Genomic DNA, 15,680 nt, shown 5'->3' on the forward strand with positions numbered 1-15,680 from the left:
TCCAGCTAATCAGTTTTACCACTACTTAAAACTGTATCTTATGTCTCGTGTGCCTACTAATCACATAAACTACTTCAAAAGTAAAAAAAAGAACTCAATTGGGTAACTCTTGCTTATAGTTATAATCTATATTTGATCACGTCTTCTATTTAACTCACTGGCACTGCCTTTTTTTAAACCTATTTATATGTGGACACCTATCAAAGGGGCTAAGGCCTACTCACGGTGCTTAGCCGTCACAGGAGGCAGCAAAGCAGAAGCCACAGATATTAAAAGACCTGGGGAGAAAAGCCTCCTCACATACATCATGCCCCCTGCCAAACACAATAAACGTATTCCTAGAAGTTGCAAAAATCAATTTTGCTCAAACCGTATTTTAAATGTATGGTGAGTGATTCCAGAAAATTTGAAATACGCCCCACGGTAAATCAGAAAGTTTTACAGGTGCACGTGATGCCTGGACAGTTACCAGAGCACTGATTGGGCCTTCCCTGATGGTGCCAGGAGCATGCTGTGTGCTTTACAAACATTTCCCAGTCATCACGGTGGGAGACAGGCACTACTATTTCATGGCCATTTCCCAGAGGAGGAAGTCGAGGCTTAGCGGAGTTAAGTAACTGCCCTAGAGTCAGTCCCAGGGAAAGGGGTAGCTGGGCCTGGACACTGTGTGCCACCGTCGTGCACTCCAGGCTGCAGCCTGACCACTATGCAGGGGCTCCTGTCATTTCCGCTCGCCTTTTCTACCTTATTTTTACCCATCTTTGAATATAAAGGACAAATAATAAAGCAGCCACACAAGGATCAGAATAAAAGCTGTTCGTCTGTAGTTGTGTCTGTAGTTCTCCGAACACTGAACGCGGGGACACTCGGTGGCTCCCGCACGCATGCCGCGGTGCTGGGCCAGGCCTTCCCGAGCGCTCGGGCGTCGAGACAGCCGCCCACACGGGAGCCAGCACACCGGGCCTGCCCTAACTCCGGGGTCGCCCATCCTGTCCTGGGAGGAACTTCCCTTGTCTGAGCGGCGGGCGCGGGGCGCGGGGCCTGCGAGCCCGCGAGGCCACGGCCGCTTCCCTACCTTGTCCAGGACACACATTTCTCCTCCCCGGCCGCCACCCTTGCGGTCGGATCTCGGGACCGCGTCCTGTGGACCAGCTCCATCCAGCCAGCAAACTTTACCCAGAACTTTCCCCGTCCGCGCCAGAACTGGATTTCACCCACAAGTGGAAGAGCGGCCGTCCGCGCCCAGGGCCCTCCGCTGCCCCCCCCCACCCTCAACCCGCAGCGGGGCACGCGCCCCACAGGCCTTGCGAACGGACCCAAGGCCTGCGGGGCGACGCCCCTCCCCGAACGGGCCCGCACGGGAGGGGCGGCAGCCGCCCCGCGCAAAATTCCACTCGAGAACCCGGGTGTAGGGGCGGGGCGGAGAAATTCGGAAAATCAAGAACCTGGCGCCCCTACATGCAAGCTTTCCGGTCGGCCGCCCCACCGCCGCCGCCGCCGCCGCCGCCGCCGCCACAGAGAAACGGTTTCAAATCCTTGCGAGCCGCCGAGGTCGCCGCCGCCCTAGCAGCCCAGGGGCGGGGACTTCCGCGCTCTCATTCCCCGCCCCCTTCCCACCCCGGCGGTCGCGGCCTGCGCGCCACGCCGTTGTCATGGCGACGCTCCCGGCAATTCGGAGGCGGGACTTCCGTATTCGTTTTCTCGCCCCCCGGGTCGCGGTGAGCGCGCTGCGCCGTTGCCATGGCCACGGTCCCGGGTGCAGCGCAGCCTCCAGGCTGGCTGGGTCCCAGGCGGAGGTTCCCAGGGTAACCCCGACCGCTGTCTGCACACTGCTACCCTGGGTCATCCAGCGAGGAGAGTAGCTTGTGAACACTTTGGGGGTTGTGGAGAAGAAACAGGGCAAGGATAAAGAAAATGGAATCGCTGGAGGATGTTCACAGAAGGGTGTGCCCATTTGGACAGACGTCATTGAGTGTACAGAAGTGAGAATTTACTGCCTGGTATCTCACAACCCAGAGGTGAATGAGGTCGGATTAAACGGGGAAAATGAGCATTAGCTTGTTTCTTTTTTTTTTTTTTTTGCATTCACAACTATCCGAGGTCTAAAGAAACTGGACCCCAAATTCTGAAGATGCTGAAATAAAATAAAGGGTTTTCTGTTAACCAATTCTGTGTAGAATAGCAAGATCAAGTGGGAAAATGTGATTTTGCTACTCCCAGGAAGTCTCAACCACCTCAACGGCAGTCTCCATGTCTGTGTAGCTATGTTGTGATATTTTTTGGTCTTCTATTACATTTCTGGAAAAGCTCTGAAGTATATTTATTTAAATACCAGGCAGAGACAAAATTTAAATCGTAAAAACACTCACTTAAATGAAATTCAGTTTACCACTGTTTTTCATCTAATTTCACAACAGGATTCCTTCGGCAGTATCTCTGCAATACACTCAGTGTGATGCCAAATCTAACATAAGCACAGCTTGAAGCATCTTTTCAGTTTTCCATAAAGAAAATAGAAGATTCATTCATTTGTAACTAGTTACTTTCAAGCTTCCAGAGGGTAAGTCGTATTCTCTCCAAGGTGCTTTTTCAAACTAACCCACCAGAATTAAGCACCAACAGTTCTTCATTGTTTCCATGACAAATTATGAAGGCTAAAGGAAGGAAACGGTATGAAATGCTTTTAGAAATTAGTTTTCCAAAGCATATTTGAACATGTTTATAGCTAAAGAATGATCAGTAATCCAGATCACTTGCACTGAGATTCAGGGATGCAAAACCCATGCAAGCAATTAATTGCAGGAATTTGACCACTCAGTGAAGTTCAAAATATATAACCACATTGCAGGGAGAACATGAAATGAATTTTTGACAACTGATGTCTAAATAAGAATGAGCAAAAAAATGGAAGATGAAAAAAGGGGTCAAGGGAAAAAAATAAAGTCAAGTTCATCTGAGAGGAAATAATTGTAGAGGAAAAATACGACTGAAAGTAAAAAGTAATAGTTAAAAAATTAAGAAAGTAAACTTCTTAAGTATTTTCCCTAATTAAGTGAAAGAAGATAAGAAGATAAGAAAATCTCCCTTTCCACTTTTAAGAACTAGAAGACTGTCACTTTTTTCATTTAAATAGTATATTGACCCTTGAACAACAGGGGTTGGAACTGCATGGTTCCACTTGTACACCAATTTTCTTTCCATAAATACAGTAGTATAGTCCTGTTAATGTTTTCTCTCTTCCTTATGATTTTCTTATCTCTAGCTTACTTTATTGTAAGAATACAGTAAATGATACATGTAACATACAAAATATGTGTTAATCGATTGTTTATGTTATCAGTGAGGCTTCTGGTCAACAGTTAGCTCTTAGTAATTAAGTTTTGGGAGAGTCAAAAATTATACATGGATTTTCAACTGTTCAGGAGTTCGGCCACCCTAATCCCCATGTTGTCCAAAAGTCAACGGTACATACACATATATTTACGCAAACAAAAATATTGTTATGATATGCATGGAGGTTTTTAGTGTTATTTAAGTTATAAATATGAAGCTGGGATACCAGTTTGAGACTAAGCTTTGTTCACCTTAGGATTCAAGCCTATACATCTTATTGAGAGGTCTGGTGGAAAATGTAAAGAATCTCCTTACATGAGAACTAAGGAACCCCTAGGAAGTAATTCATCCTAAGAGATGGTGAGCAGGTCTGGGTCAGTAATGATACAAACATTAAAGGAGAAGACAATTCTCCATAAAGCACAGTACTGGCCTTGGAATGGCTTCCAGCTCTCCTCCTCTTGTTGTAACAGAGTAATTCCTAATCTTTAGAGGTAAGGAACGTCCTTCAAAAATCTTAAAAAGTTATATCCCTCCTCCCTTACTCCTCCACCATCAAATGCGCCCATGCCCAAAAATACGCATAAAAATCAAAGGGTTTCCAGAATTCCTGAAGCTCACCCATAGAGCCTAGGTTAAGAACTCCTGTGTGTGGATTTTATACCCATTTAAACACAGAACGGAAGCCATAACCAGCATTTCTGAACATAATTTCTGAAGGTAGCACACTCAGTACAGACAACATTGCCCCTAGCAGTAGGCTCCAGCAACCTCAGGGCGGGCATCAGTAAAAAGTAGCAGCAGCAGGGATGCCTTCATCAAGCATCAGAGACAAGAAGTGAGAATAACAGCATGCTCACAGCTACATGCACTTAGAAATAAATGATGCACAGCGCATGGTAGTTTAGTAACATACAGAGCATGCATGAGACCCATCCTAGAGACCTTCATTAATATTCGGGAAGAAATGGCTGGAATCAGAGTCTATTCAGGGACCTCAAGGGTAAAATCAGATAAATACTCTTTTGTGACTGTTGCAGTATAGCCCCAAGCTTATGTGGCCTGAAAAATACCGTTTCACGTAAACCTTTTATGGCCAAACACCTATGGCAACCAATTAATAGGACTTCTATGTCTGGTTATCTTATAAAGCATAATAATTTTTTAGCTCAAAATATATTTATTGAATGCTACTAGGTGTCATTGAACATCTAGTATGTATCTTTAGGAAATGTTTCCTCTACCAGGAAATGCTCTAATACCTTGCTTTTCACCTTAGCTTAAAGGTCACTTACACATAGAGGCCTTCATTGATTCTTTTTTTTTTTAAGATTTTATTTATTTGACAGAGAGAGCACAAGCAGAGGAAGAGAGAGGGAGAAGCAGGCTCCCTGCTGAGCAAGGAGCCCGATGTGGGACTCGATCCCAGGACCCTGGGATCATGACCCGGGCCAAAGGCAGCCGCTTAACCAACCGAGCCATCCAGGCATCTGGGCTTCATTGATTCTTAATCCACCCCTTATTCTCTTTCAAAACCCCTTGTTCCTTTTCTCCATTGCATTTATCAAAATTTGTAATCAATTATTAATTAATATTAACAATCTTTTTCAAATGTTTGTAGGCCCCATAAGCACAGGAACCATATATGCTGTGCTTACCATTGTAGACCCAGCATCTTGCAGAGTACCTGCCACTTAGAGACAATCCATAAGTATTTATTGAATCAAAGAATGAAGGCAGATGGGTCTTTTGTGCTTTTCTCCGCACCTGTGGTAGAACATGGCCACCCTTAACTTCCTAGTTTACAAAGCTTCCATTCAAGAGGCCCGGAAGACTAACTTTTCTGTATCCAAATTTCTTTCTGGGAGAGTGCACCTGATTGGTCTAATTTGAATCAAGTAAGAATGCTTAATCAGATCAGCTGTGGTCAGGAGATGGGGCATCCCACTGTATAAACATGACTGTATTAGCTCACCTTTGTGCTGAAGGACAGGAATTGGGATTCCTTCCTCAGAGAAGGGGACTAAGGAGGTACGGCAAATGGTTCCAACTTCAACAAAGCTTCAGGAGTTGTGAGAACAAAGATGAGTTTCCACCCTCCAAACGTTTAAAAATATAGTAGGAGGTAATAAGACAAACACCAAATAACCACATTTGGAGTCAGATTATGTCACCTGGCTTAAAGGTATATATATAATATGTAATGGGAATAGAGGGAAGATAAAGCAAACACTATATAATGATTATAAAGTCAGGATATGAAAATATATACTCAACCTTGTTTTAGCTTTGGCTTTAGAAAGGTATTGAAATTGAAACATTATTCCCATTGAAAATATTGTTTCAAAAAATACATATTATTTCCTATCAGCTGCAAATGATTTTTAAATGAAAGAAGTTTGATATCTTTAAATAAATAAATAAATAAATAAAAATAAAAACAAGTAACATTTTACCTCAATTTTTAAAAATCCAACGGTAACACAGCTGATAATAGAGCATGAACATGATAGTAAAAACATGACCGTAAAATGTAAATTGTTAAATTGTTTTTCTTTCCTGTGTGGGAAGTTGATTATGCTATACTTCTCATGTTGAAAGCTATCTGTTTCTTTTCAAAATATAAACTTAAAACTGAGAGATTAGTCTAGATAATACTGAACCATGTGAATTCAATTATTCCCTACGTAAGACATGGGAAAATGTGACCTTTTGCTAATTAGGAAGATAATAATTATTCATACATAGTTTGAACTGGGCCTGCATTTTGTTGTATTAAATCTGATGAACTCTGTATTTTAAACTCCTGCTCTATAAAATTATAGTAACTATAGCACAGACCTGGACCTCCATTTTGTTTAAGCCACTGTCATTTGAATTTCCTGTCTTATAAACTCAAATGTAAACCTGATTACTGTAAGTTACATCTCTTAACTTGAAGTTATATGCATGTAAATCTTACATATTTCCTAAAGGCATTCTTTTGATACCTTAATTGCCCTAAAGATTCATACCAAAAGTAGAAGTCTGTACTAATAAATACAAAACGTGAGTTACAAAATATGATTATTCCATTTTACATACTTGCCAGACACACAAAGAAAGGAAAATATGTAAGACTACAAGTCAAATGTGGACAGCAGTTCTCTAGGTGAAGCAATTAAAGGTATTTTAAGTTCTGTCAATTTTACTGTCTAAATATCCTCAAATCTCTCCAAAAACAGCACTCTTTTGGAAAAATTGACTCAGACACAACATTTTGAAATTTACTCTGTTTTTCTTCCCTAAAACTTTTTTGACTAAGGGCTTCAACAACTTCAATGTGAATTTATCCGGTCATTTGAAGAACTATGAATAATAAACATATAGAAAAGAAAGTACAATACCTAAGAACAAATGTTAGTGAACTTGGATCACTGCAGTGGATTAGCAGGCAGTTATTCCCTCTTACTATCAAGAGTAATAGGGGCACCTGGGGGGCTCAGTCATTTGAGTGTCTGCCTTCGGCTCAGGTCAGGATCCCAGAGTCCTGGGATCAAGTCCCACAACAGACTCCTTGCTCAGCGGGGAGCCTGCTTCTCCCTCTCCCTCTGTTACTCCCCTGCTTGTGCTCTCTCTCTCTCTCTCTCTCTGTCAAATAAATAAATAAATAAATAAAACCTAAAAAAAAACAAAAAGAATAACCAAAAGTTGGGAAACCTGGGTGGCTCAGTTGCTTAAGCATCTGCCTTTGGCTCAGGTCATGATCCCAGGATCCTGGAATTCAGTCTCATGTTGGGCTCCTTGCTCAGCGGGGAGCCTGCTTCTCCTTCTGCCTCTGCCTCTGCCTCTGCTCACACTCTCTCTCTCCTCTAATCTCTCAAATAAATAAATAAAATCTTTAAAAATAATAATAATCAAGAGTTTCCTGTAAAGAGAAATTAAACTGTTCTTCCTAGACTGAGACTTTTGAATTGTTTTTTTAATCAGATTATAAAATTTTAATGGTATTACAGGGAAATTGGCAGACACTGAAAGGTTTCAAGAAGAAAATAAAAAGTTATGTGTAATCCTATCATTAAAGAATAACCACTATTAATAATTGCATATATTTTCTCAAATCATGTATGTGTGTGTGTGAGTGTGCATGTGTAATTATTCTACTGTCTCCTTATTGCTCCATCATTTCAATGCAACAAAATTTGCTTAATTATTCTCCTGTGATTGGCTATGTAAGTTATTAGCAATTTTTGGCTCTTATAAATAATATTACAATAAATATATTTTAATATGTACATCTTGGTTGAAGTTTCAGCTATCTCCATAAAAGATATTCCTATGGGCATAAAAAATTAAGGCTTTTGATCAGTACTGTCAAATTGCTTTCTAGGAGTGTTTTATAAATTTGCAATCCCACCCAACGGTCCCTGAGAGTGGCTGTCTCACATTAACAATTTTTCTAATCTGTGCTAACTGTATATAAAAACAATCCTCTTTAATTTGCGTTTTCCACTATTAGAAACATTGAAATATTTTTAAAATCTCAATCAGTTTTTTTCGTTTTATTCATTTGCAAAGGGTCTCTTTAGCCCTTTGTCCATTTTTCTAGAATTTGACATGATGTACATAACTTCCATATTTTGATTTATTGTTTCAAAACCAGCAATGGCTCTGTACACAGGATTAGCATGGGCTGATACTCTAATCAAATTTCAGTTGATTCACCATTTTGCATTATCCAGATAGTCTGTATCATTAGAATGAAATAAATGAATGGCTCTCGGCTATCTAAATGGAAAGCAATTTATAAATACCAAGAATATTTACTCTTATGTAAACACATTAGAGGTAGATATCCAAGATAATCCTGCAGCCAGCAAATTCCTTAAATTGGATAGGAAATGATTCAGAACTTCCTATTTTCAGGTCATAAAATATAAATTATAGGACAAAAAATAGATGCAGTATAAAGAGAGCAGGAACAGAATTGTGAGGCATATTTCCTTTTCTTCACTAATAAAAAAAGGAAGAAAAAGAGTTAGTACCTTTAATACAATGATGCTAGATTCCATCCCTATGCCGGAACTAAGCTGCACTCAACATTCTATCCCTATCCCAGTGGCTTGCTCTATCCTGCCCTCTTGGGCAATCCATACTGGAGCTATCAACAGAGAGAAACGGCTCTTCTCCCCTTCAGTAGTATGCATATGCCCTAGCCAGTGTGCATACAAACTGGCAACCACTTGCCAGGGTACTTTATAGCCTCACCTATACAGAAATCTCTCCACTAATGTTTCAGCACTCCCCCTCTAGGCTGTGAAATTCTAACTTTAGATTTCAATCATTTCGACAAAGCCACCGGGAAAATTCATAGCTAAATTAGCAGCGTGAGAATGGTAGAAAAGACATAATTCTGAAACTTGGATAAGTGTCACTAGCTTTGTGACTCAGGTCAACAAAGTGACATAACCTCCCTGAGCTTGAGTTTCTTTACCTTCCTTATGGCATAATTGGGAAAATAAAATTAACGAAGGTGAGATATGTGGGAAACTGCCCGATGCTTGATACAAGGAGACTTGGATATCTTTTCATTCCCAACTGTTTTTGCAAGCGCTTTTTAAAAGTAATAGATGCCACTAGGAGGCAGCATTCGCCCACAAAGAACTATTTCCTTCACACACCCACACATTCGTGTACAAGCGTCCATGGCATATTTGCACACACACTAACACACACATGTTCATGTCAACCCATACATCTCACATTCACACACACACACACACATTCATATGCACACGTACATCACACATTCGTGCACACACTTGCACACATCCCAGGCGATTTTCGTCTTTCTCTGTTTCTTGTATCTTTTTAATCTTTCACTTAGGGATTAAGGTGGGGAATGACCCTCTGGGTAGATGGGAAATTTCACCGATGAATATCTGTTATTGAGTTTGGGGCCTCAGAAATGAGACCCTATATATTGAAAGATTATTGATCAATGCCTTAGAAATGAAAGAATTCATCTTTATGCTCTAAACCTCTTGCAGATGTATAGGACAGTGTGAGAGAAAAGCTAAAACACGGACAGCTTTGCATGTAGAAGCTCAACAGCCACAGTCCAAGAGAAGAAAGCTGATCGTTGGGAGGCACAGACGGGGACCTCCTCATCTTGAAAGAAGTCCTCCTTGGCCATATGCCGCTTATAACGTTGGTTGGGTCTGCAGTTGCTAGTTACTTACTATCACATAACATGGGAAGACAAATCCAGCCATGCTAAAATATAGGATGATAACCAGCTCCTGAGCCAGTTTCACTCTTTCTCCATCTGACTGCCTGTGGGAGGAGGAAAGAAGTACTTCCTGGTCTGTCCGCTGTCAGGAGAGATCACCACACACCTACGGGGGAGAAGATAGCTGAATTTTAATGCTGGGCAACCTGATGACCTAAGCTTTTAAGAAGGAAAACATTTGGGAAAGAGAATCTACCTATGTCACTAAATGGACCACCAAATCATGAAATAGAGGGCTGCGACTGGGCAGTTTCTACTGATGGGGCCTTCTAATCCAAATTGCCACAGTAGCAGATTTTTCTTTCTATAAAAATATCATCAAATTAGAAGACTCGGTACTATGGCCTAAGCTTCAAAGTCTATTCTGATTAATTTTTCAGGGATCCAATCCTATCCAGCAGCCTGAAATGCCTTCCAATGAACAAAATGGTGCAAAAGGCCATCCTCACCAAAGCTACCATGTTCTAAGAGCTTCTTTGTGGAGCAGGTTAAGGGAATAGGAGGTAGAGAGGTACTGTAGGTTTAAAATAGGAGTGCTGGGCTAAGGAACCTTTGGCACTGTGAACACCTGATGCTACGAACAACAAGCATGAAGCTACAGTTATCAAGAAAGTGTGTATTGGCAAAATAATAGACAAATAGGACAATGGAATAGAACAGAGAGCCCAGAAATAGACCACCATGAATACAGTCCACTGATATTTGATAAAGAAGCAAAAGCAATTCAAAGGAGCAAAGATAGTCTTTTCAATAAATGGTACTAGAACAACTGGACATCCATATGCAAAAAGATTAATCTAGAACACAGACCTTACATCCATCATAAAAATTAACTTAAAATAGATCATAGACCTAAATGTAAAATTAAAAACCATAAAACTCCTAGAAGATAACATAGAAGCAAATCTAGATGGGTATGGCAATGCCTTTTTTAGATACAATGCCAAAGACACGATCCATGAAATAAATCATTGATAAGCTGGACTTCATTAAATCTGCTCCACAAAAGACACTATCAAAAAGAATGAGAAGACAAGCCACAGACTGGGAGAAAATGTTTGCAAAAGACGTATCTGAGGAAAGATTGTTATCCAAAATATACAAAGAACTGCTAAAACTTAACACTAAGCAACTCACCTCAAAAAAAAAAAAAAAAAATGGGGCAGGCACCCACCAGATCCCAAGGTTTCCGCGCCGGAGCCCGGCGAGCCCGCCAAGGGGAAGCCCTTTAAGCTCCTAGGAATTATAGATGTTGAAAACATTCCCTGTGCACGGGATTCACCACTGTATGGTTCATTAGGATCTGTTGTGGCTGGCCTTGGACATTTTTTGTTAACTAGTAGGATTAGAAGATCATGTGACGTTGGAGTAGGAGGATTTATCCTGGTGACTTTAGGATGCTGGTTCCATTACAGGTATAATTATGCGAAGCTAAGAATCCACGAAAGAATTGCCAGAGATGGAATTAAAAATAAGATTTTGTATGAAAGTACCCACCTTGACCCCGAAAGAAAACAAAGCCCCAGCAAGAGCAGCAGTTGAGCGGAATCATGCTTGAGAATACAACTCCATGGAGTCAGTGTGAATAAAATGGAGGGCAACTCAGTTAAACCTCATACGTACCATTAGACTTTCAATCAAGTAAATAAAAGATGTGTTGGTTGTAAAAAAAAAAAAAATGGGCCAATGGCTTTAACAGACAGCTCACCAAAGCAGATATATGGATGGCAAATAAGCATATGAAGAGATGCTCCACATTCTTAATCTCAGGAAACAAACTGAGGGTTGCTGGAGTGGTTGGGGGTGGGAGGGAGGGGGTGGCTGAGTGATGGACATTGGGGAGGGTATGTGCTATGGTGAGCACTGTGAATTGTGCAAGACTGTTGAATCACAGATCTGTACCTCTGAAACAAATAATGCAATATATGTTAAGAAAAAAAAAAGAAGAAGAAGATAGCAGGAGGGGAAGAATGAAAGGGGGGGAAATCAGAGGGGAAGACCAACCATGAGAGACGATGGACTCTGAAAAAACAAACTGAGGGTTCTAGAGGGGAGGGGGTGGGGCGATGGGTTAGCCTGGTGATGGGTATTAAAGAGGGCACGTTCTGCGTGGAGCACTGGGTGTTATGCACAAACAATGAATCATGGAACACTACATCCAAAACTAATGATGTAATGTATGGTGATTAACATAACAATAAAAAATTTTTTAAAAAGAATGATCAAAATAAAAATATTTATAATGTATGTGAGAAGAAAAAAAGAAAAAAGAAAAGATGCTCCACATCAGAGAAATTCAAATCGAAACAATGAGATACCACTGCACACCCATTAGAATGGCCAAAATCCAGAACACCGTCAACATCAAATGCTGACAAGATGTGGAGCAATAGGACTTCTCATTCATTCCTGGTGCGTGAGCAAAATGGTACAGCCACTTTGGAAGGCAGTTTAGTGGTTTCTTGCAAAACTAAACACAGTCTAGGTGAAATAGGTAAAGGTGGCCAAAACTTACTTCCAGTAATACAATACACACATCCAGTTGTGAAATAAACTAAGTCCTGGGGATGTAACATGTAGCATGGTGATTATATTTAATAATACTCCACTGTATAGTATATTAGAAAGTTGCTAAGGGAGCAGATCTTAAAAGTTCTCATCACCTCAGAAGTTCTCATCTCATCAGAAAAAAATTGTAACTGTGTGGTGATGGATGGTAACTATACTTATTGCGGTGATCATTTCATAATATATTTATGTCTCAAATCATTATGTTGAACATGAAATTAATATAATGTTATATGTCAATTACATCTCGATAACAACAAACATATTCTTACCGTATGATCCAGCAATCGTGCTCCTTGATATTTACCCAAAGAAGATGAAAACTTATATTCACACAAGAATCTGCACACAGATCTTTATAGCAGCTTTATTCATAATCACCCAAACCTGGAAGCAACCAAGATGTCCTGCAGAGCACAGAGGACTTTCAAGGCAGTGAAAATACTCCCTACGCTGGATATACGTCATTATACTTTTGTTCAAATCCATAGAATAGACAACACCAAGAGTAAATCCTAAGGTAAACTTGGGGTGATGTGTCAGTGTAGGTTTATCTTTGGCTAAAAATGTAGCACTTTGGTAAGTGATGTTGATAACGGCTAGGCTCTGCATGAGGGTGGGCGGTATATGTGAAATCTCTGTACTTTCCTCTAAATTTTGTTGTAAACCTAACACTGCTCTAAAAAAATAACAAAGCCTTAAAAAATAAATGGTATGACAATTTTAAATATACAATATGTGTTCTTGTTTTGTTTTGTCTGATGTGTGTGGGTTTTTTTTTTTTTTTAATGTTGTTTATGTCCTTTCAACATCAAGATGTTCCAAATCTTTCTTGAAAGCAGGCATGGCAGGGCATGCAGGGTGTGAAAATATTGAAAAGCTTTTATGCCAATTGATAGATAGCTGTTGCCCAAAATCTCTGAGTACCAGCCACGAGGCCAACAGCTCTTCCTATAAGATCTCTTGCCACGCTTTCACCAGTCTATCTAAAGGGTAATGCCTGATACATCAGGAGGCTTTCAGCCCCAACTCCCCACCCCAGGCCCCCGTCCAAGATGGCCATCCATTCTGATTGGCCCCATATCCTACTGATTATACCCTTGAGATAGGTCATAGGTAATAAATACTTAAGTAGATAATCCCCCATTGAGTATGTTCGTTCATTGGGTATAAGATGGATTATAGGACTTCAAAAGTTCTGGATTATGTCTCAGTTGATCCAAGTAGGTAATGGCCTTGTGAAATAACAGGAAAGCTTAATTGTGAGTTTTTATTAAGAGGCCCTCAGAGATTGAGCAAAAGGCCTTGGAGCTCAGGGCTACATTAGAAAGGATCCCAATAACTACTCACCAGATGCCCAAGAAAATCATTACTGACTTTCACTGCTCCAGAGCCCTGTTCAAGTGAGCTGAGGGACAGTGAGCAATTTAACATTTTTTCTACGTATTTTTAAATTTTGAAATAATAAAATTAATTAGGAAAGCGTTTGCAACAAAAAGGAGGATAATAGAAACATATATTCTCTCCTTTCCTGGAGCAAACCTTGCAATCATGTCTGGAGCAGGGGGAGATGCTCTAAAATTTTTACTGCCGTCTTTTCATTCCTAGACCTGTTACGTGGGATGAGGGGGGAGGGGCCATTTTATTTTTTTATTTTTTATTTTAAAGACTTTTTTTTATTTGTTTGATTTTTGGGGGGATGGGGGGAAGGGAGAAACAGAAGAAGAGGGAGAGAGAATCTCCAGCAGACTTGTGCTGAGTGTGGAGCAGGGCTCTATCTCACAACCCTTAGATCATGACCTGAACTGAAATCAAGAGTCAGACACTTAACCAACCGAGCCACCCAGCTGCCCCCGGGGAGGTCCATTTTAAAAATAATATGTAGCAAGTTAAAGAAAACAGTGGATCTAAAGCTTTGTGCTGAGAGAGGAAGTCCAGAGCAGACGGCTCTTTTGCTCAGCAAAATCCCCAAATAGGGCTTTTTGGTTTACAAAGGGGAGGTATCAAATGGTCTCAGACACAAGCCCCAAAACCCAGAGAGAGGGGGAGGGAGAGACAATACAGAAAGGAAGGATTGAGGAAGAAAAAGTAAAATTGTTTTTTAAGGCTAAGTAATGAGAATGTGGAACTTTTGAATGACCACCTGGGAAGGAAGGAAAGGAGGAACAGAGAAACATCTTGGAACAGAGATCTGGCCCCCATCCCGGTCAAGCAGATCAAATCCTAATGAAAAATCATCAGTGAGGGAATTCTGGGGAGACATTTCAAGAGTAGTGACAGGTACTATTTGTGGAGCTGGCAAACAGAAACAGCTTTTCCAGTACTTTTATGAAAATAGGGAATATAAAAAAATTAAAAAAATTAAAAATTAAAATAAAATAAAAATAAAAACAGGAAAAAAAGATGGGACAGTAGCTGGAAAAAGATGTCAGGCAACAGGGAGGGTTTTTGTAAAGGGTAATATTACCGTATATTTCTACACCGATAGAAATGGTCCAACAGGAAGAAAAAGAAATAAAAATGGAAGATCATTCATGGCAGGAGCAAAATCCTTAGGTAGAGGAGAGAAGATGGGATCCAGTGCATAAGGTTTGCCCTTAGACGGAGACTGAGTTTAGCCCCTGCAACAAGACAGAGGGCAGAGAATCTGGTACAGGTACTGGTAACTTGACAGATTTGGTCATGGGAAGATTTTTTATTTTATTTGTTTTTTTAAAGATTTATTTAGAGAGAGAATGCACGAGTGGGAGGGAGGAGCAGAGGGAGAGGGAGAGAGAGAGAATCCCCAGCACGCTCCCCACTGGGGCTCAATCCCCAGACCCTGAGATCACAACCTGTGCGGAAATCAAGAGTCGTCCGCTTAACCAACTGAGCCATCCAGGCGCCCAATGGGAAGGTCTTTAAAAGGTCTTTTCTATTTTCTCGGTGCAATAGGAGCAGGATGATCAGGTGAGAGTGAAGGGAGAGAAGGTGGCTTGAGGACGGTTGAGAAGAGAAGTAGCCACCTTGGAGAGGAGAGGAGTGTCTAAATTAGAGAAATATGGTAAGCCTGCCAGGCAGAGCTGAGGGCTCATGTGATGGTTCTCTGGACCATTCTATGAAAAATACTGCAGTCGGTTGAGGCGAAAGCATTTGAGAGTAGAACAAGGGAGAGGCGACCTGAGTTACCTGGATAACTGTGTACCCTTTCCAACCCACAGCCATGAAATGACATGTTCCACGCATTTGGGTTTCTTAACCAGCTAACATAACTAAAAGTAAGCTACCGCGCCGCAGCAACAGAGGGAAAAACTTCGGTCACTTTATTTTTCCACTTCCGTTATGTTCCTTGGACAAACACTGATTCAAGTGTGGCATTGAATTTTGAATCTGAAAACCGGTTTAGCATGGCTTTACATCTGATGCATCGGTTTTCCAGAAAGCCAGAGAGTTGCGTTCTGTTTGGGAAGAAAAAGATAAGACTCTAAGAGAAATGATCATTTCTTAAATTTGCTAAGTAGCTAAGCCA

General features: G+C 40.9%; 1 protein-coding gene and 1 pseudogene across 6 annotated transcripts in view; one reads left to right on the forward strand and one right to left on the reverse strand.

The window, feature by feature from the left end:
* CEP112 (centrosomal protein 112) overlaps positions 1-1,598 on the reverse strand; it is a 456,418-nt gene extending 454,820 nt beyond the window's left edge. For 5 of the 6 annotated variants that reach the window (XM_025889895.2, XM_073883235.1, XM_025889894.2 and 2 more), the window contains exon 1: positions 1,459-1,598. The gene's annotated coding sequence lies outside the window, so the exon portion shown is untranslated. Of the gene's footprint in view, positions 1-1,075; positions 1,231-1,458 lie in introns of those variants that run through there. The other variant, XM_025889893.2, reaches the window with a different exon arrangement.
* Positions 1,599-1,740: 142 nt separating this feature from the next.
* Positions 1,741-11,210, forward strand: LOC112837558 (cytochrome c oxidase assembly protein COX20, mitochondrial pseudogene; annotated as a pseudogene).
* Positions 11,211-15,680: the final 4,470 nt, after the last annotated feature.

This window comes from Callorhinus ursinus, unplaced genomic scaffold, assembly GCF_003265705.2.
Source record: "Callorhinus ursinus isolate GAN/ISIS: 27379988/994484 unplaced genomic scaffold, GSC_fseal_2.0 scaffold50, whole genome shotgun sequence".
NCBI classification, from domain to species: domain Eukaryota; kingdom Metazoa; phylum Chordata; class Mammalia; order Carnivora; family Otariidae; genus Callorhinus; species Callorhinus ursinus.